The sequence below is a fragment of the Hyla sarda genome, unplaced genomic scaffold (genome assembly GCF_029499605.1).
Source record: "Hyla sarda isolate aHylSar1 unplaced genomic scaffold, aHylSar1.hap1 scaffold_887, whole genome shotgun sequence".
Classification (NCBI taxonomy): domain Eukaryota; kingdom Metazoa; phylum Chordata; class Amphibia; order Anura; family Hylidae; genus Hyla; species Hyla sarda.
In genome coordinates, this window is record NW_026610916.1 from 67,600 (window position 1) to 95,027 (window position 27,428).

The 27,428-nt window shown below is 46.3% G+C and overlaps 12 non-coding genes across 12 annotated transcripts; all 12 read left to right on the forward strand.

The window, feature by feature from the left end:
- Positions 1-245: 245 nt before the first annotated feature.
- On the forward strand, positions 246-436 carry LOC130348790 (U2 spliceosomal RNA). Its single transcript, XR_008886274.1, has one exon. It is a non-coding gene; the product is annotated as a U2 spliceosomal RNA (small nuclear RNA).
- Positions 437-2,530: 2,094 nt separating this feature from the next.
- On the forward strand, positions 2,531-2,721 carry LOC130348792 (U2 spliceosomal RNA). The gene has a single exon (XR_008886275.1). It is a non-coding gene; the product is annotated as a U2 spliceosomal RNA (small nuclear RNA).
- Positions 2,722-4,810: 2,089 nt separating this feature from the next.
- Positions 4,811-5,001, forward strand: LOC130348793 (U2 spliceosomal RNA). The gene has a single exon (XR_008886276.1). It is a non-coding gene; the product is annotated as a U2 spliceosomal RNA (small nuclear RNA).
- A 2,074-nt stretch (positions 5,002-7,075) lies between these two features.
- On the forward strand, positions 7,076-7,266 carry LOC130348794 (U2 spliceosomal RNA). The gene has a single exon (XR_008886277.1). It is a non-coding gene; the product is annotated as a U2 spliceosomal RNA (small nuclear RNA).
- A 2,088-nt stretch (positions 7,267-9,354) lies between these two features.
- LOC130348795 (U2 spliceosomal RNA) lies at positions 9,355-9,545 on the forward strand. Its single transcript, XR_008886278.1, has one exon. It is a non-coding gene; the product is annotated as a U2 spliceosomal RNA (small nuclear RNA).
- Positions 9,546-11,629: 2,084 nt separating this feature from the next.
- LOC130348796 (U2 spliceosomal RNA) lies at positions 11,630-11,820 on the forward strand. Its single transcript, XR_008886279.1, has one exon. It is a non-coding gene; the product is annotated as a U2 spliceosomal RNA (small nuclear RNA).
- Positions 11,821-13,909: 2,089 nt separating this feature from the next.
- On the forward strand, positions 13,910-14,100 carry LOC130348798 (U2 spliceosomal RNA). Its single transcript, XR_008886281.1, has one exon. It is a non-coding gene; the product is annotated as a U2 spliceosomal RNA (small nuclear RNA).
- Positions 14,101-16,190: 2,090 nt separating this feature from the next.
- Positions 16,191-16,381, forward strand: LOC130348799 (U2 spliceosomal RNA). Its single transcript, XR_008886282.1, has one exon. It is a non-coding gene; the product is annotated as a U2 spliceosomal RNA (small nuclear RNA).
- Positions 16,382-18,457: 2,076 nt separating this feature from the next.
- On the forward strand, positions 18,458-18,648 carry LOC130348800 (U2 spliceosomal RNA). The gene has a single exon (XR_008886283.1). It is a non-coding gene; the product is annotated as a U2 spliceosomal RNA (small nuclear RNA).
- Positions 18,649-20,736: 2,088 nt separating this feature from the next.
- On the forward strand, positions 20,737-20,927 carry LOC130348801 (U2 spliceosomal RNA). Its single transcript, XR_008886284.1, has one exon. It is a non-coding gene; the product is annotated as a U2 spliceosomal RNA (small nuclear RNA).
- A 2,094-nt stretch (positions 20,928-23,021) lies between these two features.
- Positions 23,022-23,212, forward strand: LOC130348803 (U2 spliceosomal RNA). Its single transcript, XR_008886285.1, has one exon. It is a non-coding gene; the product is annotated as a U2 spliceosomal RNA (small nuclear RNA).
- A 2,085-nt stretch (positions 23,213-25,297) lies between these two features.
- On the forward strand, positions 25,298-25,488 carry LOC130348804 (U2 spliceosomal RNA). The gene has a single exon (XR_008886286.1). It is a non-coding gene; the product is annotated as a U2 spliceosomal RNA (small nuclear RNA).
- Positions 25,489-27,428: the final 1,940 nt, after the last annotated feature.

The window sequence follows — 27,428 nt, forward strand, 5'->3', positions numbered from 1 at the left end:
AGTAAGAAGGGTTCCTGGCAAATCCGGGTTATGGATTGCATTTAAAAAGGCCCCGTGGGAGTGCAATGGGCCCCTGTCTTGCTGCTTAGCAATAATGGTATGGGTTTAGGTTCTGCTGTGTGTACTGGTGGTTGACTGCCCCCCAGCCCAGAGTGTGCATGGAAAATTGTCTGGCAGCCTCCCTGACAGCAAGCAGTGATAGTGCCCATGAAGGGGACCTTGTTGGGCCCGCCCCTTTCACGGTTATCGCTTCTCGGCCTTTTGGCTAAGATCAAGTGTAGTATCTGTTCTTATCAGTTTAATATCTGATACGTCCCCTATCTGGGGACCATATATTAAATGGATTTTTGAGAACGGGGGCCGATTTCGAAGCTTGCTTCCGTCGCCCTATGCATTGACCCGATATGGCAGTATCTTCGGGTACAGTGCACCACCCCCTTACAGGGTTAAAAAGAAAGATTCCTACTTTCATTGCTACCTGCTTGCTGGCTAGCCAGCTAGCCAGCCCTGTGGGCCTTGCTGCTGCTGCAGCCAAAAAACAAAAGGTGGTGCTGCTGCTGCTTCTGCTGCTTCTGCTTCTGCTTGTGTCTGGCCCCTGTTGGAGCGTCCAGGCACAGGACTTCTGCTGCTGCTGACTAAATGGCCTCCTTAATTGGATCATTTGAGTAGCCAGCACACCTGTGCAGGTAGGGCATGACATGATAGGCAGCTGCCTTGATAGCGGGTGGGTGCTGAATGTTCCTAATTGACAAAATAAGATTAATGCTTATGAAGAAATATAAAATCTCATCCCTTCCCCAATATCGCGCCACACCCCTACCCCTTAATTCCCTGGTTGAACGTGATGGACATATGTCTTTTTTCGACCGTACTAACTATGTAACTATGTAACATAACATGGGGGGGGGGGGGGGGGTCTCCTGGCTGTTCACACAGGTGTGTCATTGCTGTACATTGACCATGCATTGCTTCTGTGGTATTGCAAAGGCAAAGACAAATGCTTCCAGCCATCCATTGCACTAATGGATTGGTCATCAGCTGGCTGTCTATGTCCCGCATCAATATAGACCAAAGTACAGAGGGTTAGGCTATGCTATTGTGCACCTACCTGATGCATCAGAAGGTGCGAGGCCCTTGCTAAATTCTGTGCACAGACTTTGAGATCTATGCTTTAGACTGTATCTAAACCTGCTCCAACATGGACTGACATTCTGGCCTACTTTCAGCCGATGCGACTTGTCTGTCGCTGAACAGTCGCTTTTTATGTATTCAGCACCTATGTATAATGTTGTAAAAATGCTCTAGAAGCTAAAGTCGCAGAAATGTCACACATATTTGGCCTGCAACTTTCTGTGCGACAAATTCAGACAGGAAAAATCAGTATAAATCCTTAGAAAATTATCCCCCAGTGTCTCCATCTGCTGGCGGTATTGAATAAGCATTGCTGCACTGATGGGGTATGCATTAGACGAAAAAAAAGAAGAAAAAGAAGAATAATACGCCCAGAAAAGAGGCGAAAAGGAGAAAAACGTAAAAAAACGTGAAAAAAAAGTAAGAGGAAGAGAAGGGAAAAAAAGGTGGAAATGGGTTTAAAAGTGATTTCGGCGGAGATATATATATATATATATATATATATATATATATATATATATATATATGCGCACACACACACATAGATATAAACGTATTCTCCGTTGAGATATTGCAGCCGCTGCTGTGTCCAGGCCCAGGAGCCTTAGCACTGTGCTGTGATGTCACTCAATACCACTGACATCACTAGGTGTAAACAACATCTCTCCTTTGCTGTGTATGTGACTATGGAGCTGTTTGGTGATGTCGTCTATTACGGCCTTCATAGAAGCAACAGGAGATTGTTGCATCCATCTTGAACCCTCAGAACTACAGTGCTATGATGTCACTCACTTCCACAGGCCTTGCAGAGTGTAAACAACAACAACCCAGCTTTGTTGTGTATGTAACCAAAGGGATTTGTGATGTCACCTAGAACCTTCACAGCAGCGACAGCTTTATGAGGAGCATCAGCACTGCTCTGCCTGAGCAGAACCATCACCGCCATAGGTTGTCAAATAACCCGGATTTAACCCACACAGGTAAGTCCAATGGGGTGCAGGCATGTCCTCTATGCTTACAGCTTCCCGTGGGTGTTGGTTTGATACCGTTTGGGGACAGCCAAGGAGGCATCTGCAGGCAACAAAGGTAGGTGTGTGCTTGTGTGTGTGTTTCCTATGCAGATCCTAAGCCCAGTGTCACATGCAAGTAGGAGGAGTAAGAAGGGTTCCTGGCAAATCCGGGTTATGGATTGCATTTAAAAAGGCCCCGTGGGAGTGCAATGGGCCCCTGTCTTGCTGCTTAGCAATAATGGTATGGGTTTAGGTTCTGCTGTGTGTACTGGTGGTTGACTGCCCCCCAGCCCAGAGTGTGCATGGAAAATTGTCTGGCAGCCTCCCTGACAGCAAGCAGTGATAGTGCCCATGAAGGGGACCTTGTTGGGCCCGCCCCTTTCACGGTTATCGCTTCTCGGCCTTTTGGCTAAGATCAAGTGTAGTATCTGTTCTTATCAGTTTAATATCTGATACGTCCCCTATCTGGGGACCATATATTAAATGGATTTTTGAGAACGGGGGCCGATTTCGAAGCTTGCTTCCGTCGCCCTATGCATTGACCCGATATGGCAGTATCTTCGGGTACAGTGCACCACCCCCTTACAGGGTTAAAAAGAAAGATTCCTACTTTCATTGCTACCTGCTTGCTGGCTAGCCAGCTAGCCAGCCCTGTGGGCCTTGCTGCTGCTGCAGCCAAAAAACAAAAGGTGGTGCTGCTGCTGCTTCTGCTGCTTCTGCTTCTGCTTGTGTCTGGCCCCTGTTGGAGCGTCCAGGCACAGGACTTCTGCTGCTGCTGACTAAATGGCCTCCTTAATTGGATCATTTGAGTAGCCAGCACACCTGTGCAGGTAGGGCATGACATGATAGGCAGCTGCCTTGATAGCGGGTGGGTGCTGAATGTTCCTAATTGACAAAATAAGATTAATGCTTATGAAGAAATATAAAATCTCATCCCTTCCCCAATATCGCGCCACACCCCTACCCCTTAATTCCCTGGTTGAACGTGATGGACATATGTCTTTTTTCGACCGTACTAACTATGTAACTATGTAACATAACATGGGGGGGGGGGGGGGTCTCCTGGCTGTTCACACAGGTGTGTCATTGCTGTACATTGACCATGCATTGCTTCTGTGGTATTGCAAAGGCAAAGACAAATGCTTCCAGCCATCCATTGCACTAATGGATTGGTCATCAGCTGGCTGTCTATGTCCCGCATCAATATAGACCAAAGTACAGAGGGTTAGGCTATGCTATTGTGCACCTACCTGATGCATCAGAAGGTGCGAGGCCCTTGCTAAATTCTGTGCACAGACTTTGAGATCTATGCTTTAGACTGTATCTAAACCTGCTCCAACATGGACTGACATTCTGGCCTACTTTCAGCCGATGCGACTTGTCTGTCGCTGAACAGTCGCTTTTTATGTATTCAGCACCTATGTATAATGTTGTAAAAATGCTCTAGAAGCTAAAGTCGCAGAAATGTCACACATATTTGGCCTGCAACTTTCTGTGCGACAAATTCAGACAGGAAAAATCAGTATAAATCCTTAGAAAATTATCCCCCAGTGTCTCCATCTGCTGGCGGTATTGAATAAGCATTGCTGCACTGATGGGGTATGCATTAGACGAAAAAAAAGAAGAAAAAGAAGAATAATACGCCCAGAAAAGAGGCGAAAAGGAGAAAAACGTAAAAAAACGTGAAAAAAAAGTAAGAGGAAGAGAAGGGAAAAAAAGGTGGAAATGGGTTTAAAAGTGATTTCGGCGGAGAATATATATATATATATATATATATATATATATATATATATATATGCGCACACACACACATAGATATAAACGTATTCTCCGTTGAGATATTGCAGCCGCTGCTGTGTCCAGGCCCAGGAGCCTTAGCACTGTGCTGTGATGTCACTCAATACCACTGACATCACTAGGTGTAAACAACATCTCTCCTTTGCTGTGTATGTGACTATGGAGCTGTTTGGTGATGTCGTCTATTACGGCCTTCATAGAAGCAACAGGAGATTGTTGCATCCATCTTGAACCCTCAGAACTACAGTGCTATGATGTCACTCACTTCCACAGGCCTTGCAGAGTGTAAACAACAACAACCCAGCTTTGTTGTGTATGTAACCAAAGGGATTTGTGATGTCACCTAGAACCTTCACAGCAGCGACAGCTTTATGAGGAGCATCAGCACTGCTCTGCCTGAGCAGAACCATCACCGCCATAGGTTGTCAAATAACCCGGATTTAACCCACACAGGTAAGTCCAATGGGGTGCAGGCATGTCCTCTATGCTTACAGCTTCCCGTGGGTGTTGGTTTGATACCGTTTGGGGACAGCCAAGGAGGCATCTGCAGGCAACAAAGGTAGGTGTGTGCTTGTGTGTGTGTTTCCTATGCAGATCCTAAGCCCAGTGTCACATGCAAGTAGGAGGAGTAAGAAGGGTTCCTGGCAAATCCGGGTTATGGATTGCATTTAAAAAGGCCCCGTGGGAGTGCAATGGGCCCCTGTCTTGCTGCTTAGCAATAATGGTATGGGTTTAGGTTCTGCTGTGTGTACTGGTGGTTGACTGCCCCCCAGCCCAGAGTGTGCATGGAAAATTGTCTGGCAGCCTCCCTGACAGCAAGCAGTGATAGTGCCCATGAAGGGGACCTTGTTGGGCCCGCCCCTTTCACGGTTATCGCTTCTCGGCCTTTTGGCTAAGATCAAGTGTAGTATCTGTTCTTATCAGTTTAATATCTGATACGTCCCCTATCTGGGGACCATATATTAAATGGATTTTTGAGAACGGGGGCCGATTTCGAAGCTTGCTTCCGTCGCCCTATGCATTGACCCGATATGGCAGTATCTTCGGGTACAGTGCACCACCCCCTTACAGGGTTAAAAAGAAAGATTCCTACTTTCATTGCTACCTGCTTGCTGGCTAGCCAGCTAGCCAGCCCTGTGGGCCTTGCTGCTGCTGCAGCCAAAAAACAAAAGGTGGTGCTGCTGCTGCTTCTGCTGCTTCTGCTTCTGCTTGTGTCTGGCCCCTGTTGGAGCGTCCAGGCACAGGACTTCTGCTGCTGCTGACTAAATGGCCTCCTTAATTGGATCATTTGAGTAGCCAGCACACCTGTGCAGGTAGGGCATGACATGATAGGCAGCTGCCTTGATAGCGGGTGGGTGCTGAATGTTCCTAATTGACAAAATAAGATTAATGCTTATGAAGAAATATAAAATCTCATCCCTTCCCCAATATCGCGCCACACCCCTACCCCTTAATTCCCTGGTTGAACGTGATGGACATATGTCTTTTTTCGACCGTACTAACTATGTAACTATGTAACATAACATGGGGGGGGGGGGGGGTCTCCTGGCTGTTCACACAGGTGTGTCATTGCTGTACATTGACCATGCATTGCTTCTGTGGTATTGCAAAGGCAAAGACAAATGCTTCCAGCCATCCATTGCACTAATGGATTGGTCATCAGCTGGCTGTCTATGTCCCGCATCAATATAGACCAAAGTACAGAGGGTTAGGCTATGCTATTGTGCACCTACCTGATGCATCAGAAGGTGCGAGGCCCTTGCTAAATTCTGTGCACAGACTTTGAGATCTATGCTTTAGACTGTATCTAAACCTGCTCCAACATGGACTGACATTCTGGCCTACTTTCAGCCGATGCGACTTGTCTGTCGCTGAACAGTCGCTTTTTATGTATTCAGCACCTATGTATAATGTTGTAAAAATGCTCTAGAAGCTAAAGTCGCAGAAATGTCACACATATTTGGCCTGCAACTTTCTGTGCGACAAATTCAGACAGGAAAAATCAGTATAAATCCTTAGAAAATTATCCCCCAGTGTCTCCATCTGCTGGCGGTATTGAATAAGCATTGCTGCACTGATGGGGTATGCATTAGACGAAAAAAAAGAAGAAAAAGAAGAATAATACGCCCAGAAAAGAGGCGAAAAGGAGAAAAACGTAAAAAAACGTGAAAAAAAAGTAAGAGGAAGAGAAGGGAAAAAAAGGTGGAAATGGGTTTAAAAGTGATTTCGGCGGAGAAATATATATATATATATATATATATATATGCGCACACACACACATAGATATAAACGTATTCTCCGTTGAGATATTGCAGCCGCTGCTGTGTCCAGGCCCAGGAGCCTTAGCACTGTGCTGTGATGTCACTCAATACCACTGACATCACTAGGTGTAAACAACATCTCTCCTTTGCTGTGTATGTGACTATGGAGCTGTTTGGTGATGTCGTCTATTACGGCCTTCATAGAAGCAACAGGAGATTGTTGCATCCATCTTGAACCCTCAGAACTACAGTGCTATGATGTCACTCACTTCCACAGGCCTTGCAGAGTGTAAACAACAACAACCCAGCTTTGTTGTGTATGTAACCAAAGGGATTTGTGATGTCACCTAGAACCTTCACAGCAGCGACAGCTTTATGAGGAGCATCAGCACTGCTCTGCCTGAGCAGAACCATCACCGCCATAGGTTGTCAAATAACCCGGATTTAACCCACACAGGTAAGTCCAATGGGGTGCAGGCATGTCCTCTATGCTTACAGCTTCCCGTGGGTGTTGGTTTGATACCGTTTGGGGACAGCCAAGGAGGCATCTGCAGGCAACAAAGGTAGGTGTGTGCTTGTGTGTGTGTTTCCTATGCAGATCCTAAGCCCAGTGTCACATGCAAGTAGGAGGAGTAAGAAGGGTTCCTGGCAAATCCGGGTTATGGATTGCATTTAAAAAGGCCCCGTGGGAGTGCAATGGGCCCCTGTCTTGCTGCTTAGCAATAATGGTATGGGTTTAGGTTCTGCTGTGTGTACTGGTGGTTGACTGCCCCCCAGCCCAGAGTGTGCATGGAAAATTGTCTGGCAGCCTCCCTGACAGCAAGCAGTGATAGTGCCCATGAAGGGGACCTTGTTGGGCCCGCCCCTTTCACGGTTATCGCTTCTCGGCCTTTTGGCTAAGATCAAGTGTAGTATCTGTTCTTATCAGTTTAATATCTGATACGTCCCCTATCTGGGGACCATATATTAAATGGATTTTTGAGAACGGGGGCCGATTTCGAAGCTTGCTTCCGTCGCCCTATGCATTGACCCGATATGGCAGTATCTTCGGGTACAGTGCACCACCCCCTTACAGGGTTAAAAAGAAAGATTCCTACTTTCATTGCTACCTGCTTGCTGGCTAGCCAGCTAGCCAGCCCTGTGGGCCTTGCTGCTGCTGCAGCCAAAAAACAAAAGGTGGTGCTGCTGCTGCTTCTGCTGCTTCTGCTTCTGCTTGTGTCTGGCCCCTGTTGGAGCGTCCAGGCACAGGACTTCTGCTGCTGCTGACTAAATGGCCTCCTTAATTGGATCATTTGAGTAGCCAGCACACCTGTGCAGGTAGGGCATGACATGATAGGCAGCTGCCTTGATAGCGGGTGGGTGCTGAATGTTCCTAATTGACAAAATAAGATTAATGCTTATGAAGAAATATAAAATCTCATCCCTTCCCCAATATCGCGCCACACCCCTACCCCTTAATTCCCTGGTTGAACGTGATGGACATATGTCTTTTTTCGACCGTACTAACTATGTAACTATGTAACATAACATGGGGGGGGGGGGGTCTCCTGGCTGTTCACACAGGTGTGTCATTGCTGTACATTGACCATGCATTGCTTCTGTGGTATTGCAAAGGCAAAGACAAATGCTTCCAGCCATCCATTGCACTAATGGATTGGTCATCAGCTGGCTGTCTATGTCCCGCATCAATATAGACCAAAGTACAGAGGGTTAGGCTATGCTATTGTGCACCTACCTGATGCATCAGAAGGTGCGAGGCCCTTGCTAAATTCTGTGCACAGACTTTGAGATCTATGCTTTAGACTGTATCTAAACCTGCTCCAACATGGACTGACATTCTGGCCTACTTTCAGCCGATGCGACTTGTCTGTCGCTGAACAGTCGCTTTTTATGTATTCAGCACCTATGTATAATGTTGTAAAAATGCTCTAGAAGCTAAAGTCGCAGAAATGTCACACATATTTGGCCTGCAACTTTCTGTGCGACAAATTCAGACAGGAAAAATCAGTATAAATCCTTAGAAAATTATCCCCCAGTGTCTCCATCTGCTGGCGGTATTGAATAAGCATTGCTGCACTGATGGGGTATGCATTAGACGAAAAAAAAGAAGAAAAAGAAGAAGAATACGCCCAGAAAAGAGGCGAAAAGGAGAAAAACGTAAAAAAACGTGAAAAAAAAGTAAGAGGAAGAGAAGGGAAAAAAAGGTGGAAATGGGTTTAAAAGTGATTTCGGCGGAGAAATATATATATATATATATATATATATATATATATATATATATATGCGCACACACACACATAGATATAAACGTATTCTCCGTTGAGATATTGCAGCCGCTGCTGTGTCCAGGCCCAGGAGCCTTAGCACTGTGCTGTGATGTCACTCAATACCACTGACATCACTAGGTGTAAACAACATCTCTCCTTTGCTGTGTATGTGACTATGGAGCTGTTTGGTGATGTCGTCTATTACGGCCTTCATAGAAGCAACAGGAGATTGTTGCATCCATCTTGAACCCTCAGAACTACAGTGCTATGATGTCACTCACTTCCACAGGCCTTGCAGAGTGTAAACAACAACAACCCAGCTTTGTTGTGTATGTAACCAAAGGGATTTGTGATGTCACCTAGAACCTTCACAGCAGCGACAGCTTTATGAGGAGCATCAGCACTGCTCTGCCTGAGCAGAACCATCACCGCCATAGGTTGTCAAATAACCCGGATTTAACCCACACAGGTAAGTCCAATGGGGTGCAGGCATGTCCTCTATGCTTACAGCTTCCCGTGGGTGTTGGTTTGATACCGTTTGGGGACAGCCAAGGAGGCATCTGCAGGCAACAAAGGTAGGTGTGTGCTTGTGTGTGTGTTTCCTATGCAGATCCTAAGCCCAGTGTCACATGCAAGTAGGAGGAGTAAGAAGGGTTCCTGGCAAATCCGGGTTATGGATTGCATTTAAAAAGGCCCCGTGGGAGTGCAATGGGCCCCTGTCTTGCTGCTTAGCAATAATGGTATGGGTTTAGGTTCTGCTGTGTGTACTGGTGGTTGACTGCCCCCCAGCCCAGAGTGTGCATGGAAAATTGTCTGGCAGCCTCCCTGACAGCAAGCAGTGATAGTGCCCATGAAGGGGACCTTGTTGGGCCCGCCCCTTTCACGGTTATCGCTTCTCGGCCTTTTGGCTAAGATCAAGTGTAGTATCTGTTCTTATCAGTTTAATATCTGATACGTCCCCTATCTGGGGACCATATATTAAATGGATTTTTGAGAACGGGGGCCGATTTCGAAGCTTGCTTCCGTCGCCCTATGCATTGACCCGATATGGCAGTATCTTCGGGTACAGTGCACCACCCCCTTACAGGGTTAAAAAGAAAGATTCCTACTTTCATTGCTACCTGCTTGCTGGCTAGCCAGCTAGCCAGCCCTGTGGGCCTTGCTGCTGCTGCAGCCAAAAAACAAAAGGTGGTGCTGCTGCTGCTTCTGCTGCTTCTGCTTCTGCTTGTGTCTGGCCCCTGTTGGAGCGTCCAGGCACAGGACTTCTGCTGCTGCTGACTAAATGGCCTCCTTAATTGGATCATTTGAGTAGCCAGCACACCTGTGCAGGTAGGGCATGACATGATAGGCAGCTGCCTTGATAGCGGGTGGGTGCTGAATGTTCCTAATTGACAAAATAAGATTAATGCTTATGAAGAAATATAAAATCTCATCCCTTCCCCAATATCGCGCCACACCCCTACCCCTTAATTCCCTGGTTGAACGTGATGGACATATGTCTTTTTTCGACCGTACTAACTATGTAACTATGTAACATAACATGGGGGGGGGGGGGTCTCCTGGCTGTTCACACAGGTGTGTCATTGCTGTACATTGACCATGCATTGCTTCTGTGGTATTGAAAAGGCAAAGACAAATGCTTCCAGCCATCCATTGCACTAATGGATTGGTCATCAGCTGGCTGTCTATGTCCCGCATCAATATAGACCAAAGTACAGAGGGTTAGGCTATGCTATTGTGCACCTACCTGATGCATCAGAAGGTGCGAGGCCCTTGCTAAATTCTGTGCACAGACTTTGAGATCTATGCTTTAGACTGTATCTAAACCTGCTCCAACATGGACTGACATTCTGGCCTACTTTCAGCCGATGCGACTTGTCTGTCGCTGAACAGTCGCTTTTTATGTATTCAGCACCTATGTATAATGTTGTAAAAATGCTCTAGAAGCTAAAGTCGCAGAAATGTCACACATATTTGGCCTGCAACTTTCTGTGCGACAAATTCAGACAGGAAAAATCAGTATAAATCCTTAGAAAATTATCCCCCAGTGTCTCCATCTGCTGGCGGTATTGAATAAGCATTGCTGCACTGATGGGGTATGCATTAGACGAAAAAAAAGAAGAAAAAGAAGAATAATACGCCCAGAAAAGAGGCGAAAAGGAGAAAAACGTAAAAAAACGTGAAAAAAAAGTAAGAGGAAGAGAAGGGAAAAAAAGGTGGAAATGGGTTTAAAAGTGATTTCGGCGGAGAAATATATATATATATATATATATATATATATATATATATATGCGCACACACACACATAGATATAAACGTATTCTCCGTTGAGATATTGCAGCCGCTGCTGTGTCCAGGCCCAGGAGCCTTAGCACTGTGCTGTGATGTCACTCAATACCACTGACATCACTAGGTGTAAACAACATCTCTCCTTTGCTGTGTATGTGACTATGGAGCTGTTTGGTGATGTCGTCTATTACGGCCTTCATAGAAGCAACAGGAGATTGTTGCATCCATCTTGAACCCTCAGAACTACAGTGCTATGATGTCACTCACTTCCACAGGCCTTGCAGAGTGTAAACAACAACAACCCAGCTTTGTTGTGTATGTAACCAAAGGGATTTGTGATGTCACCTAGAACCTTCACAGCAGCGACAGCTTTATGAGGAGCATCAGCACTGCTCTGCCTGAGCAGAACCATCACCGCCATAGGTTGTCAAATAACCCGGATTTAACCCACACAGGTAAGTCCAATGGGGTGCAGGCATGTCCTCTATGCTTACAGCTTCCCGTGGGTGTTGGTTTGATACCGTTTGGGGACAGCCAAGGAGGCATCTGCAGGCAACAAAGGTAGGTGTGTGCTTGTGTGTGTGTTTCCTATGCAGATCCTAAGCCCAGTGTCACATGCAAGTAGGAGGAGTAAGAAGGGTTCCTGGCAAATCCGGGTTATGGATTGCATTTAAAAAGGCCCCGTGGGAGTGCAATGGGCCCCTGTCTTGCTGCTTAGCAATAATGGTATGGGTTTAGGTTCTGCTGTGTGTACTGGTGGTTGACTGCCCCCCAGCCCAGAGTGTGCATGGAAAATTGTCTGGCAGCCTCCCTGACAGCAAGCAGTGATAGTGCCCATGAAGGGGACCTTGTTGGGCCCGCCCCTTTCACGGTTATCGCTTCTCGGCCTTTTGGCTAAGATCAAGTGTAGTATCTGTTCTTATCAGTTTAATATCTGATACGTCCCCTATCTGGGGACCATATATTAAATGGATTTTTGAGAACGGGGGCCGATTTCGAAGCTTGCTTCCGTCGCCCTATGCATTGACCCGATATGGCAGTATCTTCGGGTACAGTGCACCACCCCCTTACAGGGTTAAAAAGAAAGATTCCTACTTTCATTGCTACCTGCTTGCTGGCTAGCCAGCTAGCCAGCCCTGTGGGCCTTGCTGCTGCTGCAGCCAAAAAACAAAAGGTGGTGCTGCTGCTGCTTCTGCTGCTTCTGCTTCTGCTTGTGTCTGGCCCCTGTTGGAGCGTCCAGGCACAGGACTTCTGCTGCTGCTGACTAAATGGCCTCCTTAATTGGATCATTTGAGTAGCCAGCACACCTGTGCAGGTAGGGCATGACATGATAGGCAGCTGCCTTGATAGCGGGTGGGTGCTGAATGTTCCTAATTGACAAAATAAGATTAATGCTTATGAAGAAATATAAAATCTCATCCCTTCCCCAATATCGCGCCACACCCCTACCCCTTAATTCCCTGGTTGAACGTGATGGACATATGTCTTTTTTCGACCGTACTAACTATGTAACTATGTAACATAACATGGGGGGGGGGGGGTCTCCTGGCTGTTCACACAGGTGTGTCATTGCTGTACATTGACCATGCATTGCTTCTGTGGTATTGAAAAGGCAAAGACAAATGCTTCCAGCCATCCATTGCACTAATGGATTGGTCATCAGCTGGCTGTCTATGTCCCGCATCAATATAGACCAAAGTACAGAGGGTTAGGCTATGCTATTGTGCACCTACCTGATGCATCAGAAGGTGCGAGGCCCTTGCTAAATTCTGTGCACAGACTTTGAGATCTATGCTTTAGACTGTATCTAAACCTGCTCCAACATGGACTGACATTCTGGCCTACTTTCAGCCGATGCGACTTGTCTGTCGCTGAACAGTCGCTTTTTATGTATTCAGCACCTATGTATAATGTTGTAAAAATGCTCTAGAAGCTAAAGTCGCAGAAATGTCACACATATTTGGCCTGCAACTTTCTGTGCGACAAATTCAGACAGGAAAAATCAGTATAAATCCTTAGAAAATTATCCCCCAGTGTCTCCATCTGCTGGCGGTATTGAATAAGCATTGCTGCACTGATGGGGTATGCATTAGACGAAAAAAAAGAAGAAAAAGAAGAATAATACGCCCAGAAAAGAGGCGAAAAGGAGAAAAACGTAAAAAAACGTGAAAAAAAAGTAAGAGGAAGAGAAGGGAAAAAAAGGTGGAAATGGGTTTAAAAGTGATTTCGGCGGAGAATATATATATATATATATATATATATATATATATATATATATATATGCGCACACACACACATAGATATAAACGTATTCTCCGTTGAGATATTGCAGCCGCTGCTGTGTCCAGGCCCAGGAGCCTTAGCACTGTGCTGTGATGTCACTCAATACCACTGACATCACTAGGTGTAAACAACATCTCTCCTTTGCTGTGTATGTGACTATGGAGCTGTTTGGTGATGTCGTCTATTACGGCCTTCATAGAAGCAACAGGAGATTGTTGCATCCATCTTGAACCCTCAGAACTACAGTGCTATGATGTCACTCACTTCCACAGGCCTTGCAGAGTGTAAACAACAACAACCCAGCTTTGTTGTGTATGTAACCAAAGGGATTTGTGATGTCACCTAGAACCTTCACAGCAGCGACAGCTTTATGAGGAGCATCAGCACTGCTCTGCCTGAGCAGAACCATCACCGCCATAGGTTGTCAAATAACCCGGATTTAACCCACACAGGTAAGTCCAATGGGGTGCAGGCATGTCCTCTATGCTTACAGCTTCCCGTGGGTGTTGGTTTGATACCGTTTGGGGACAGCCAAGGAGGCATCTGCAGGCAACAAAGGTAGGTGTGTGCTTGTGTGTGTGTTTCCTATGCAGATCCTAAGCCCAGTGTCACATGCAAGTAGGAGGAGTAAGAAGGGTTCCTGGCAAATCCGGGTTATGGATTGCATTTAAAAAGGCCCCGTGGGAGTGCAATGGGCCCCTGTCTTGCTGCTTAGCAATAATGGTATGGGTTTAGGTTCTGCTGTGTGTACTGGTGGTTGACTGCCCCCCAGCCCAGAGTGTGCATGGAAAATTGTCTGGCAGCCTCCCTGACAGCAAGCAGTGATAGTGCCCATGAAGGGGACCTTGTTGGGCCCGCCCCTTTCACGGTTATCGCTTCTCGGCCTTTTGGCTAAGATCAAGTGTAGTATCTGTTCTTATCAGTTTAATATCTGATACGTCCCCTATCTGGGGACCATATATTAAATGGATTTTTGAGAACGGGGGCCGATTTCGAAGCTTGCTTCCGTCGCCCTATGCATTGACCCGATATGGCAGTATCTTCGGGTACAGTGCACCACCCCCTTACAGGGTTAAAAAGAAAGATTCCTACTTTCATTGCTACCTGCTTGCTGGCTAGCCAGCTAGCCAGCCCTGTGGGCCTTGCTGCTGCTGCAGCCAAAAAACAAAAGGTGGTGCTGCTGCTGCTTCTGCTGCTTCTGCTTCTGCTTGTGTCTGGCCCCTGTTGGAGCGTCCAGGCACAGGACTTCTGCTGCTGCTGACTAAATGGCCTCCTTAATTGGATCATTTGAGTAGCCAGCACACCTGTGCAGGTAGGGCATGACATGATAGGCAGCTGCCTTGATAGCGGGTGGGTGCTGAATGTTCCTAATTGACAAAATAAGATTAATGCTTATGAAGAAATATAAAATCTCATCCCTTCCCCAATATCGCGCCACACCCCTACCCCTTAATTCCCTGGTTGAACGTGATGGACATATGTCTTTTTTCGACCGTACTAACTATGTAACTATGTAACATAACATGGGGGGGGGGGGGGGTCTCCTGGCTGTTCACACAGGTGTGTCATTGCTGTACATTGACCATGCATTGCTTCTGTGGTATTGCAAAGGCAAAGACAAATGCTTCCAGCCATCCATTGCACTAATGGATTGGTCATCAGCTGGCTGTCTATGTCCCGCATCAATATAGACCAAAGTACAGAGGGTTAGGCTATGCTATTGTGCACCTACCTGATGCATCAGAAGGTGCGAGGCCCTTGCTAAATTCTGTGCACAGACTTTGAGATCTATGCTTTAGACTGTATCTAAACCTGCTCCAACATGGACTGACATTCTGGCCTACTTTCAGCCGATGCGACTTGTCTGTCGCTGAACAGTCGCTTTTTATGTATTCAGCACCTATGTATAATGTTGTAAAAATGCTCTAGAAGCTAAAGTCGCAGAAATGTCACACATATTTGGCCTGCAACTTTCTGTGCGACAAATTCAGACAGGAAAAATCAGTATAAATCCTTAGAAAATTATCCCCCAGTGTCTCCATCTGCTGGCGGTATTGAATAAGCATTGCTGCACTGATGGGGTATGCATTAGACGAAAAAAAAGAAGAAAAAGAAGAATAATACGCCCAGAAAAGAGGCGAAAAGGAGAAAAACGTAAAAAAACGTGAAAAAAAAGTAAGAGGAAGAGAAGGGAAAAAAAGGTGGAAATGGGTTTAAAAGTGATTTCGGCGGAGATATATATATATATATATATATATATATATATATATATATATATATGCGCACACACACACATAGATATAAACGTATTCTCCGTTGAGATATTGCAGCCGCTGCTGTGTCCAGGCCCAGGAGCCTTAGCACTGTGCTGTGATGTCACTCAATACCACTGACATCACTAGGTGTAAACAACATCTCTCCTTTGCTGTGTATGTGACTATGGAGCTGTTTGGTGATGTCGTCTATTACGGCCTTCATAGAAGCAACAGGAGATTGTTGCATCCATCTTGAACCCTCAGAACTACAGTGCTATGATGTCACTCACTTCCACAGGCCTTGCAGAGTGTAAACAACAACAACCCAGCTTTGTTGTGTATGTAACCAAAGGGATTTGTGATGTCACCTAGAACCTTCACAGCAGCGACAGCTTTATGAGGAGCATCAGCACTGCTCTGCCTGAGCAGAACCATCACCGCCATAGGTTGTCAAATAACCCGGATTTAACCCACACAGGTAAGTCCAATGGGGTGCAGGCATGTCCTCTATGCTTACAGCTTCCCGTGGGTGTTGGTTTGATACCGTTTGGGGACAGCCAAGGAGGCATCTGCAGGCAACAAAGGTAGGTGTGTGCTTGTGTGTGTGTTTCCTATGCAGATCCTAAGCCCAGTGTCACATGCAAGTAGGAGGAGTAAGAAGGGTTCCTGGCAAATCCGGGTTATGGATTGCATTTAAAAAGGCCCCGTGGGAGTGCAATGGGCCCCTGTCTTGCTGCTTAGCAATAATGGTATGGGTTTAGGTTCTGCTGTGTGTACTGGTGGTTGACTGCCCCCCAGCCCAGAGTGTGCATGGAAAATTGTCTGGCAGCCTCCCTGACAGCAAGCAGTGATAGTGCCCATGAAGGGGACCTTGTTGGGCCCGCCCCTTTCACGGTTATCGCTTCTCGGCCTTTTGGCTAAGATCAAGTGTAGTATCTGTTCTTATCAGTTTAATATCTGATACGTCCCCTATCTGGGGACCATATATTAAATGGATTTTTGAGAACGGGGGCCGATTTCGAAGCTTGCTTCCGTCGCCCTATGCATTGACCCGATATGGCAGTATCTTCGGGTACAGTGCACCACCCCCTTACAGGGTTAAAAAGAAAGATTCCTACTTTCATTGCTACCTGCTTGCTGGCTAGCCAGCTAGCCAGCCCTGTGGGCCTTGCTGCTGCTGCAGCCAAAAAACAAAAGGTGGTGCTGCTGCTGCTTCTGCTGCTTCTGCTTCTGCTTGTGTCTGGCCCCTGTTGGAGCGTCCAGGCACAGGACTTCTGCTGCTGCTGACTAAATGGCCTCCTTAATTGGATCATTTGAGTAGCCAGCACACCTGTGCAGGTAGGGCATGACATGATAGGCAGCTGCCTTGATAGCGGGTGGGTGCTGAATGTTCCTAATTGACAAAATAAGATTAATGCTTATGAAGAAATATAAAATCTCATCCCTTCCCCAATATCGCGCCACACCCCTACCCCTTAATTCCCTGGTTGAACGTGATGGACATATGTCTTTTTTCGACCGTACTAACTATGTAACTATGTAACATAACATGGGGGGGGGGGGGGGTCTCCTGGCTGTTCACACAGGTGTGTCATTGCTGTACATTGACCATGCATTGCTTCTGTGGTATTGCAAAGGCAAAGACAAATGCTTCCAGCCATCCATTGCACTAATGGATTGGTCATCAGCTGGCTGTCTATGTCCCGCATCAATATAGACCAAAGTACAGAGGGTTAGGCTATGCTATTGTGCACCTACCTGATGCATCAGAAGGTGCGAGGCCCTTGCTAAATTCTGTGCACAGACTTTGAGATCTATGCTTTAGACTGTATCTAAACCTGCTCCAACATGGACTGACATTCTGGCCTACTTTCAGCCGATGCGACTTGTCTGTCGCTGAACAGTCGCTTTTTATGTATTCAGCACCTATGTATAATGTTGTAAAAATGCTCTAGAAGCTAAAGTCGCAGAAATGTCACACATATTTGGCCTGCAACTTTCTGTGCGACAAATTCAGACAGGAAAAATCAGTATAAATCCTTAGAAAATTATCCCCCAGTGTCTCCATCTGCTGGCGGTATTGAATAAGCATTGCTGCACTGATGGGGTATGCATTAGACGAAAAAAAAGAAGAAAAAGAAGAATAATACGCCCAGAAAAGAGGCGAAAAGGAGAAAAACGTAAAAAAACGTGAAAAAAAAGTAAGAGGAAGAGAAGGGAAAAAAAGGTGGAAATGGGTTTAAAAGTGATTTCGGCGGAGAAATATATATATATATATATATATATATATATGCGCACACACACACATAGATATAAACGTATTCTCCGTTGAGATATTGCAGCCGCTGCTGTGTCCAGGCCCAGGAGCCTTAGCACTGTGCTGTGATGTCACTCAATACCACTGACATCACTAGGTGTAAACAACATCTCTCCTTTGCTGTGTATGTGACTATGGAGCTGTTTGGTGATGTCGTCTATTACGGCCTTCATAGAAGCAACAGGAGATTGTTGCATCCATCTTGAACCCTCAGAACTACAGTGCTATGATGTCACTCACTTCCACAGGCCTTGCAGAGTGTAAACAACAACAACCCAGCTTTGTTGTGTATGTAACCAAAGGGATTTGTGATGTCACCTAGAACCTTCACAGCAGCGACAGCTTTATGAGGAGCATCAGCACTGCTCTGCCTGAGCAGAACCATCACCGCCATAGGTTGTCAAATAACCCGGATTTAACCCACACAGGTAAGTCCAATGGGGTGCAGGCATGTCCTCTATGCTTACAGCTTCCCGTGGGTGTTGGTTTGATACCGTTTGGGGACAGCCAAGGAGGCATCTGCAGGCAACAAAGGTAGGTGTGTGCTTGTGTGTGTGTTTCCTATGCAGATCCTAAGCCCAGTGTCACATGCAAGTAGGAGGAGTAAGAAGGGTTCCTGGCAAATCCGGGTTATGGATTGCATTTAAAAAGGCCCCGTGGGAGTGCAATGGGCCCCTGTCTTGCTGCTTAGCAATAATGGTATGGGTTTAGGTTCTGCTGTGTGTACTGGTGGTTGACTGCCCCCCAGCCCAGAGTGTGCATGGAAAATTGTCTGGCAGCCTCCCTGACAGCAAGCAGTGATAGTGCCCATGAAGGGGACCTTGTTGGGCCCGCCCCTTTCACGGTTATCGCTTCTCGGCCTTTTGGCTAAGATCAAGTGTAGTATCTGTTCTTATCAGTTTAATATCTGATACGTCCCCTATCTGGGGACCATATATTAAATGGATTTTTGAGAACGGGGGCCGATTTCGAAGCTTGCTTCCGTCGCCCTATGCATTGACCCGATATGGCAGTATCTTCGGGTACAGTGCACCACCCCCTTACAGGGTTAAAAAGAAAGATTCCTACTTTCATTGCTACCTGCTTGCTGGCTAGCCAGCTAGCCAGCCCTGTGGGCCTTGCTGCTGCTGCAGCCAAAAAACAAAAGGTGGTGCTGCTGCTGCTTCTGCTGCTTCTGCTTCTGCTTGTGTCTGGCCCCTGTTGGAGCGTCCAGGCACAGGACTTCTGCTGCTGCTGACTAAATGGCCTCCTTAATTGGATCATTTGAGTAGCCAGCACACCTGTGCAGGTAGGGCATGACATGATAGGCAGCTGCCTTGATAGCGGGTGGGTGCTGAATGTTCCTAATTGACAAAATAAGATTAATGCTTATGAAGAAATATAAAATCTCATCCCTTCCCCAATATCGCGCCACACCCCTACCCCTTAATTCCCTGGTTGAACGTGATGGACATATGTCTTTTTTCGACCGTACTAACTATGTAACTATGTAACATAACATGGGGGGGGGGGGGGGGTCTCCTGGCTGTTCACACAGGTGTGTCATTGCTGTACATTGACCATGCATTGCTTCTGTGGTATTGCAAAGGCAAAGACAAATGCTTCCAGCCATCCATTGCACTAATGGATTGGTCATCAGCTGGCTGTCTATGTCCCGCATCAATATAGACCAAAGTACAGAGGGTTAGGCTATGCTATTGTGCACCTACCTGATGCATCAGAAGGTGCGAGGCCCTTGCTAAATTCTGTGCACAGACTTTGAGATCTATGCTTTAGACTGTATCTAAACCTGCTCCAACATGGACTGACATTCTGGCCTACTTTCAGCCGATGCGACTTGTCTGTCGCTGAACAGTCGCTTTTTATGTATTCAGCACCTATGTATAATGTTGTAAAAATGCAGAAGCTAAAGTCGCAGAAATGTCACACATATTTGGCCTGCAACTTTCTGTGCGACAAATTCAGACAGGAAAAATCAGTATAAATCCTTAGAAAATTATCCCCCAGTGTCTCCATCTGCTGGCGGTATTGAATAAGCATTGCTGCACTGATGGGGTATGCATTAGACGAAAAAAAAGAAGAAAAAGAAGAAGAATACGCCCAGAAAAGAGGCGAAAAGGAGAAAAACGTAAAAAAACGTGAAAAAAAAGTAAGAGGAAGAGAAGGGAAAAAAAGGTGGAAATGGGTTTAAAAGTGATTTCGGCGGAGAAATATATATATATATATATATATATATATATATATATATATATATGCGCACACACACACATAGATATAAACGTATTCTCCGTTGAGATATTGCAGCCGCTGCTGTGTCCAGGCCCAGGAGCCTTAGCACTGTGCTGTGATGTCACTCAATACCACTGACATCACTAGGTGTAAACAACATCTCTCCTTTGCTGTGTATGTGACTATGGAGCTGTTTGGTGATGTCGTCTATTACGGCCTTCATAGAAGCAACAGGAGATTGTTGCATCCATCTTGAACCCTCAGAACTACAGTGCTATGATGTCACTCACTTCCACAGGCCTTGCAGAGTGTAAACAACAACAACCCAGCTTTGTTGTGTATGTAACCAAAGGGATTTGTGATGTCACCTAGAACCTTCACAGCAGCGACAGCTTTATGAGGAGCATCAGCACTGCTCTGCCTGAGCAGAACCATCACCGCCATAGGTTGTCAAATAACCCGGATTTAACCCACACAGGTAAGTCCAATGGGGTGCAGGCATGTCCTCTATGCTTACAGCTTCCCGTGGGTGTTGGTTTGATACCGTTTGGGGACAGCCAAGGAGGCATCTGCAGGCAACAAAGGTAGGTGTGTGCTTGTGTGTGTGTTTCCTATGCAGATCCTAAGCCCAGTGTCACATGCAAGTAGGAGGAGTAAGAAGGGTTCCTGGCAAATCCGGGTTATGGATTGCATTTAAAAAGGCCCCGTGGGAGTGCAATGGGCCCCTGTCTTGCTGCTTAGCAATAATGGTATGGGTTTAGGTTCTGCTGTGTGTACTGGTGGTTGACTGCCCCCCAGCCCAGAGTGTGCATGGAAAATTGTCTGGCAGCCTCCCTGACAGCAAGCAGTGATAGTGCCCATGAAGGGGACCTTGTTGGGCCCGCCCCTTTCACGGTTATCGCTTCTCGGCCTTTTGGCTAAGATCAAGTGTAGTATCTGTTCTTATCAGTTTAATATCTGATACGTCCCCTATCTGGGGACCATATATTAAATGGATTTTTGAGAACGGGGGCCGATTTCGAAGCTTGCTTCCGTCGCCCTATGCATTGACCCGATATGGCAGTATCTTCGGGTACAGTGCACCACCCCCTTACAGGGTTAAAAAGAAAGATTCCTACTTTCATTGCTACCTGCTTGCTGGCTAGCCAGCTAGCCAGCCCTGTGGGCCTTGCTGCTGCTGCAGCCAAAAAACAAAAGGTGGTGCTGCTGCTGCTTCTGCTGCTTCTGCTTCTGCTTGTGTCTGGCCCCTGTTGGAGCGTCCAGGCACAGGACTTCTGCTGCTGCTGACTAAATGGCCTCCTTAATTGGATCATTTGAGTAGCCAGCACACCTGTGCAGGTAGGGCATGACATGATAGGCAGCTGCCTTGATAGCGGGTGGGTGCTGAATGTTCCTAATTGACAAAATAAGATTAATGCTTATGAAGAAATATAAAATCTCATCCCTTCCCCAATATCGCGCCACACCCCTACCCCTTAATTCCCTGGTTGAACGTGATGGACATATGTCTTTTTTCGACCGTACTAACTATGTAACTATGTAACATAACATGGGGGGGGGGGGGTCTCCTGGCTGTTCACACAGGTGTGTCATTGCTGTACATTGACCATGCATTGCTTCTGTGGTATTGAAAAGGCAAAGACAAATGCTTCCAGCCATCCATTGCACTAATGGATTGGTCATCAGCTGGCTGTCTATGTCCCGCATCAATATAGACCAAAGTACAGAGGGTTAGGCTATGCTATTGTGCACCTACCTGATGCATCAGAAGGTGCGAGGCCCTTGCTAAATTCTGTGCACAGACTTTGAGATCTATGCTTTAGACTGTATCTAAACCTGCTCCAACATGGACTGACATTCTGGCCTACTTTCAGCCGATGCGACTTGTCTGTCGCTGAACAGTCGCTTTTTATGTATTCAGCACCTATGTATAATGTTGTAAAAATGCTCTAGAAGCTAAAGTCGCAGAAATGTCACACATATTTGGCCTGCAACTTTCTGTGCGACAAATTCAGACAGGAAAAATCAGTATAAATCCTTAGAAAATTATCCCCCAGTGTCTCCATCTGCTGGCGGTATTGAATAAGCATTGCTGCACTGATGGGGTATGCATTAGACGAAAAAAAAGAAGAAAAAGAAGAATAATACGCCCAGAAAAGAGGCGAAAAGGAGAAAAACGTAAAAAAACGTGAAAAAAAAGTAAGAGGAAGAGAAGGGAAAAAAAGGTGGAAATGGGTTTAAAAGTGATTTCGGCGGAGAAATATATATATATATATATATATATATATATATATATATATATATATATATGCGCACACACACACATAGATATAAACGTATTCTCCGTTGAGATATTGCAGCCGCTGCTGTGTCCAGGCCCAGGAGCCTTAGCACTGTGCTGTGATGTCACTCAATACCACTGACATCACTAGGTGTAAACAACATCTCTCCTTTGCTGTGTATGTGACTATGGAGCTGTTTGGTGATGTCGTCTATTACGGCCTTCATAGAAGCAACAGGAGATTGTTGCATCCATCTTGAACCCTCAGAACTACAGTGCTATGATGTCACTCACTTCCACAGGCCTTGCAGAGTGTAAACAACAACAACCCAGCTTTGTTGTGTATGTAACCAAAGGGATTTGTGATGTCACCTAGAACCTTCACAGCAGCGACAGCTTTATGAGGAGCATCAGCACTGCTCTGCCTGAGCAGAACCATCACCGCCATAGGTTGTCAAATAACCCGGATTTAACCCACACAGGTAAGTCCAATGGGGTGCAGGCATGTCCTCTATGCTTACAGCTTCCCGTGGGTGTTGGTTTGATACCGTTTGGGGACAGCCAAGGAGGCATCTGCAGGCAACAAAGGTAGGTGTGTGCTTGTGTGTGTGTTTCCTATGCAGATCCTAAGCCCAGTGTCACATGCAAGTAGGAGGAGTAAGAAGGGTTCCTGGCAAATCCGGGTTATGGATTGCATTTAAAAAGGCCCCGTGGGAGTGCAATGGGCCCCTGTCTTGCTGCTTAGCAATAATGGTATGGGTTTAGGTTCTGCTGTGTGTACTGGTGGTTGACTGCCCCCCAGCCCAGAGTGTGCATGGAAAATTGTCTGGCAGCCTCCCTGACAGCAAGCAGTGATAGTGCCCATGAAGGGGACCTTGTTGGGCCCGCCCCTTTCACGGTTATCGCTTCTCGGCCTTTTGGCTAAGATCAAGTGTAGTATCTGTTCTTATCAGTTTAATATCTGATACGTCCCCTATCTGGGGACCATATATTAAATGGATTTTTGAGAACGGGGGCCGATTTCGAAGCTTGCTTCCGTCGCCCTATGCATTGACCCGATATGGCAGTATCTTCGGGTACAGTGCACCACCCCCTTACAGGGTTAAAAAGAAAGATTCCTACTTTCATTGCTACCTGCTTGCTGGCTAGCCAGCTAGCCAGCCCTGTGGGCCTTGCTGCTGCTGCAGCCAAAAAACAAAAGGTGGTGCTGCTGCTGCTTCTGCTGCTTCTGCTTCTGCTTGTGTCTGGCCCCTGTTGGAGCGTCCAGGCACAGGACTTCTGCTGCTGCTGACTAAATGGCCTCCTTAATTGGATCATTTGAGTAGCCAGCACACCTGTGCAGGTAGGGCATGACATGATAGGCAGCTGCCTTGATAGCGGGTGGGTGCTGAATGTTCCTAATTGACAAAATAAGATTAATGCTTATGAAGAAATATAAAATCTCATCCCTTCCCCAATATCGCGCCACACCCCTACCCCTTAATTCCCTGGTTGAACGTGATGGACATATGTCTTTTTTCGACCGTACTAACTATGTAACTATGTAACATAACATGGGGGGGGGGGGGGGGGGGTCTCCTGGCTGTTCACACAGGTGTGTCATTGCTGTACATTGACCATGCATTGCTTCTGTGGTATTGCACAAATGCTTCCAGCCATCCATTGCACTAATGGATTGGTCATCAGCTGGCTGTCTATGTCCCGCATCAATATAGACCAAAGTACAGAGGGTTAGGCTATGCTATTGTGCACCTACCTGATGCATCAGAAGGTGCGAGGCCCTTGCTAAATTCTGTGCACAGACTTTGAGATCTATGCTTTAGACTGTATCTAAACCTGCTCCAACATGGACTGACATTCTGGCCTACTTTCAGCCGATGCGACTTGTCTGTCGCTGAACAGTCGCTTTTTATGTATTCAGCACCTATGTATAATGTTGTAAAAATGCTCTAGAAGCTAAAGTCGCAGAAATGTCACACATATTTGGCCTGCAACTTTCTGTGCGACAAATTCAGACAGGAAAAATCAGTATAAATCCTTAGAAAATTATCCCCCAGTGTCTCCATCTGCTGGCGGTATTGAATAAGCATTGCTGCACTGATGGGGTATGCATTAGACGAAAAAAAAGAAGAAAAAGAAGAATAATACGCCCAGAAAAGAGGCGAAAAGGAGAAAAACGTAAAAAAACGTGAAAAAAAAGTAAGAGGAAGAGAAGGGAAAAAAAGGTGGAAATGGGTTTAAAAGTGATTTCGGCGGAGAATATATATATATATATATATATATATATATATATATATATATATATGCGCACACACACACATAGATATAAACGTATTCTCCGTTGAGATATTGCAGCCGCTGCTGTGTCCAGGCCCAGGAGCCTTAGCACTGTGCTGTGATGTCACTCAATACCACTGACATCACTAGGTGTAAACAACATCTCTCCTTTGCTGTGTATGTGACTATGGAGCTGTTTGGTGATGTCGTCTATTACGGCCTTCATAGAAGCAACAGGAGATTGTTGCATCCATCTTGAACCCTCAGAACTACAGTGCTATGATGTCACTCACTTCCACAGGCCTTGCAGAGTGTAAACAACAACAACCCAGCTTTGTTGTGTATGTAACCAAAGGGATTTGTGATGTCACCTAGAACCTTCACAGCAGCGACAGCTTTATGAGGAGCATCAGCACTGCTCTGCCTGAGCAGAACCATCACCGCCATAGGTTGTCAAATAACCCGGATTTAACCCACACAGGTAAGTCCAATGGGGTGCAGGCATGTCCTCTATGCTTACAGCTTCCCGTGGGTGTTGGTTTGATACCGTTTGGGGACAGCCAAGGAGGCATCTGCAGGCAACAAAGGTAGGTGTGTGCTTGTGTGTGTGTTTCCTATGCAGATCCTAAGCCCAGTGTCACATGCAAGTAGGAGGAGTAAGAAGGGTTCCTGGCAAATCCGGGTTATGGATTGCATTTAAAAAGGCCCCGTGGGAGTGCAATGGGCCCCTGTCTTGCTGCTTAGCAATAATGGTATGGGTTTAGGTTCTGCTGTGTGTACTGGTGGTTGACTGCCCCCCAGCCCAGAGTGTGCATGGAAAATTGTCTGGCAGCCTCCCTGACAGCAAGCAGTGATAGTGCCCATGAAGGGGACCTTGTTGGGCCCGCCCCTTTCACGGTTATCGCTTCTCGGCCTTTTGGCTAAGATCAAGTGTAGTATCTGTTCTTATCAGTTTAATATCTGATACGTCCCCTATCTGGGGACCATATATTAAATGGATTTTTGAGAACGGGGGCCGATTTCGAAGCTTGCTTCCGTCGCCCTATGCATTGACCCGATATGGCAGTATCTTCGGGTACAGTGCACCACCCCCTTACAGGGTTAAAAAGAAAGATTCCTACTTTCATTGCTACCTGCTTGCTGGCTAGCCAGCTAGCCAGCCCTGTGGGCCTTGCTGCTGCTGCAGCCAAAAAACAAAAGGTGGTGCTGCTGCTGCTTCTGCTGCTTCTGCTTCTGCTTGTGTCTGGCCCCTGTTGGAGCGTCCAGGCACAGGACTTCTGCTGCTGCTGACTAAATGGCCTCCTTAATTGGATCATTTGAGTAGCCAGCACACCTGTGCAGGTAGGGCATGACATGATAGGCAGCTGCCTTGATAGCGGGTGGGTGCTGAATGTTCCTAATTGACAAAATAAGATTAATGCTTATGAAGAAATATAAAATCTCATCCCTTCCCCAATATCGCGCCACACCCCTACCCCTTAATTCCCTGGTTGAACGTGATGGACATATGTCTTTTTTCGACCGTACTAACTATGTAACTATGTAACATAACATGGGGGGGGGGGGGGGTCTCCTGGCTGTTCACACAGGTGTGTCATTGCTGTACATTGACCATGCATTGCTTCTGTGGTATTGCAAAGGCAAAGACAAATGCTTCCAGCCATCCATTGCACTAATGGATTGGTCATCAGCTGGCTGTCTATGTCCCGCATCAATATAGACCAAAGTACAGAGGGTTAGGCTATGCTATTGTGCACCTACCTGATGCATCAGAAGGTGCGAGGCCCTTGCTAAATTCTGTGCACAGACTTTGAGATCTATGCTTTAGACTGTATCTAAACCTGCTCCAACATGGACTGACATTCTGGCCTACTTTCAGCCGATGCGACTTGTCTGTCGCTGAACAGTCGCTTTTTATGTATTCAGCACCTATGTATAATGTTGTAAAAATGCTCTAGAAGCTAAAGTCGCAGAAATGTCACACATATTTGGCCTGCAACTTTCTGTGCGACAAATTCAGACAGGAAAAATCAGTATAAATCCTTAGAAAATTATCCCCCAGTGTCTCCATCTGCTGGCGGTATTGAATAAGCATTGCTGCACTGATGGGGTATGCATTAGACGAAAAAAAAGAAGAAAAAGAAGAATAATACGCCCAGAAAAGAGGCGAAAAGGAGAAAAACGTAAAAAAACGTGAAAAAAAAGTAAGAGGAAGAGAAGGGAAAAAAAGGTGGAAATGGGTTTAAAAGTGATTTCGGCGGAGAATATATATATATATATATATATATATATATATATATATATATATATGCGCACACACACACATAGATATAAACGTATTCTCCGTTGAGATATTGCAGCCGCTGCTGTGTCCAGGCCCAGGAGCCTTAGCACTGTGCTGTGATGTCACTCAATACCACTGACATCACTAGGTGTAAACAACATCTCTCCTTTGCTGTGTATGTGACTATGGAGCTGTTTGGTGATGTCGTCTATTACGGCCTTCATAGAAGCAACAGGAGATTGTTGCATCCATCTTGAACCCTCAGAACTACAGTGCTATGATGTCACTCACTTCCACAGGCCTTGCAGAGTGTAAACAACAACAACCCAGCTTTGTTGTGTATGTAACCAAAGGGATTTGTGATGTCACCTAGAACCTTCACAGCAGCGACAGCTTTATGAGGAGCATCAGCACTGCTCTGCCTGAGCAGAACCATCACCGCCATAGGTTGTCAAATAACCCGGATTTAACCCACACAGGTAAGTCCAATGGGGTGCAGGCATGTCCTCTATGCTTACAGCTTCCCGTGGGTGTTGGTTTGATACCGTTTGGGGACAGCCAAGGAGGCATCTGCAGGCAACAAAGGTAGGTGTGTGCTTGTGTGTGTGTTTCCTATGCAGATCCTAAGCCCAGTGTCACATGCAAGTAGGAGGAGTAAGAAGGGTTCCTGGCAAATCCGGGTTATGGATTGCATTTAAAAAGGCCCCGTGGGAGTGCAATGGGCCCCTGTCTTGCTGCTTAGCAATA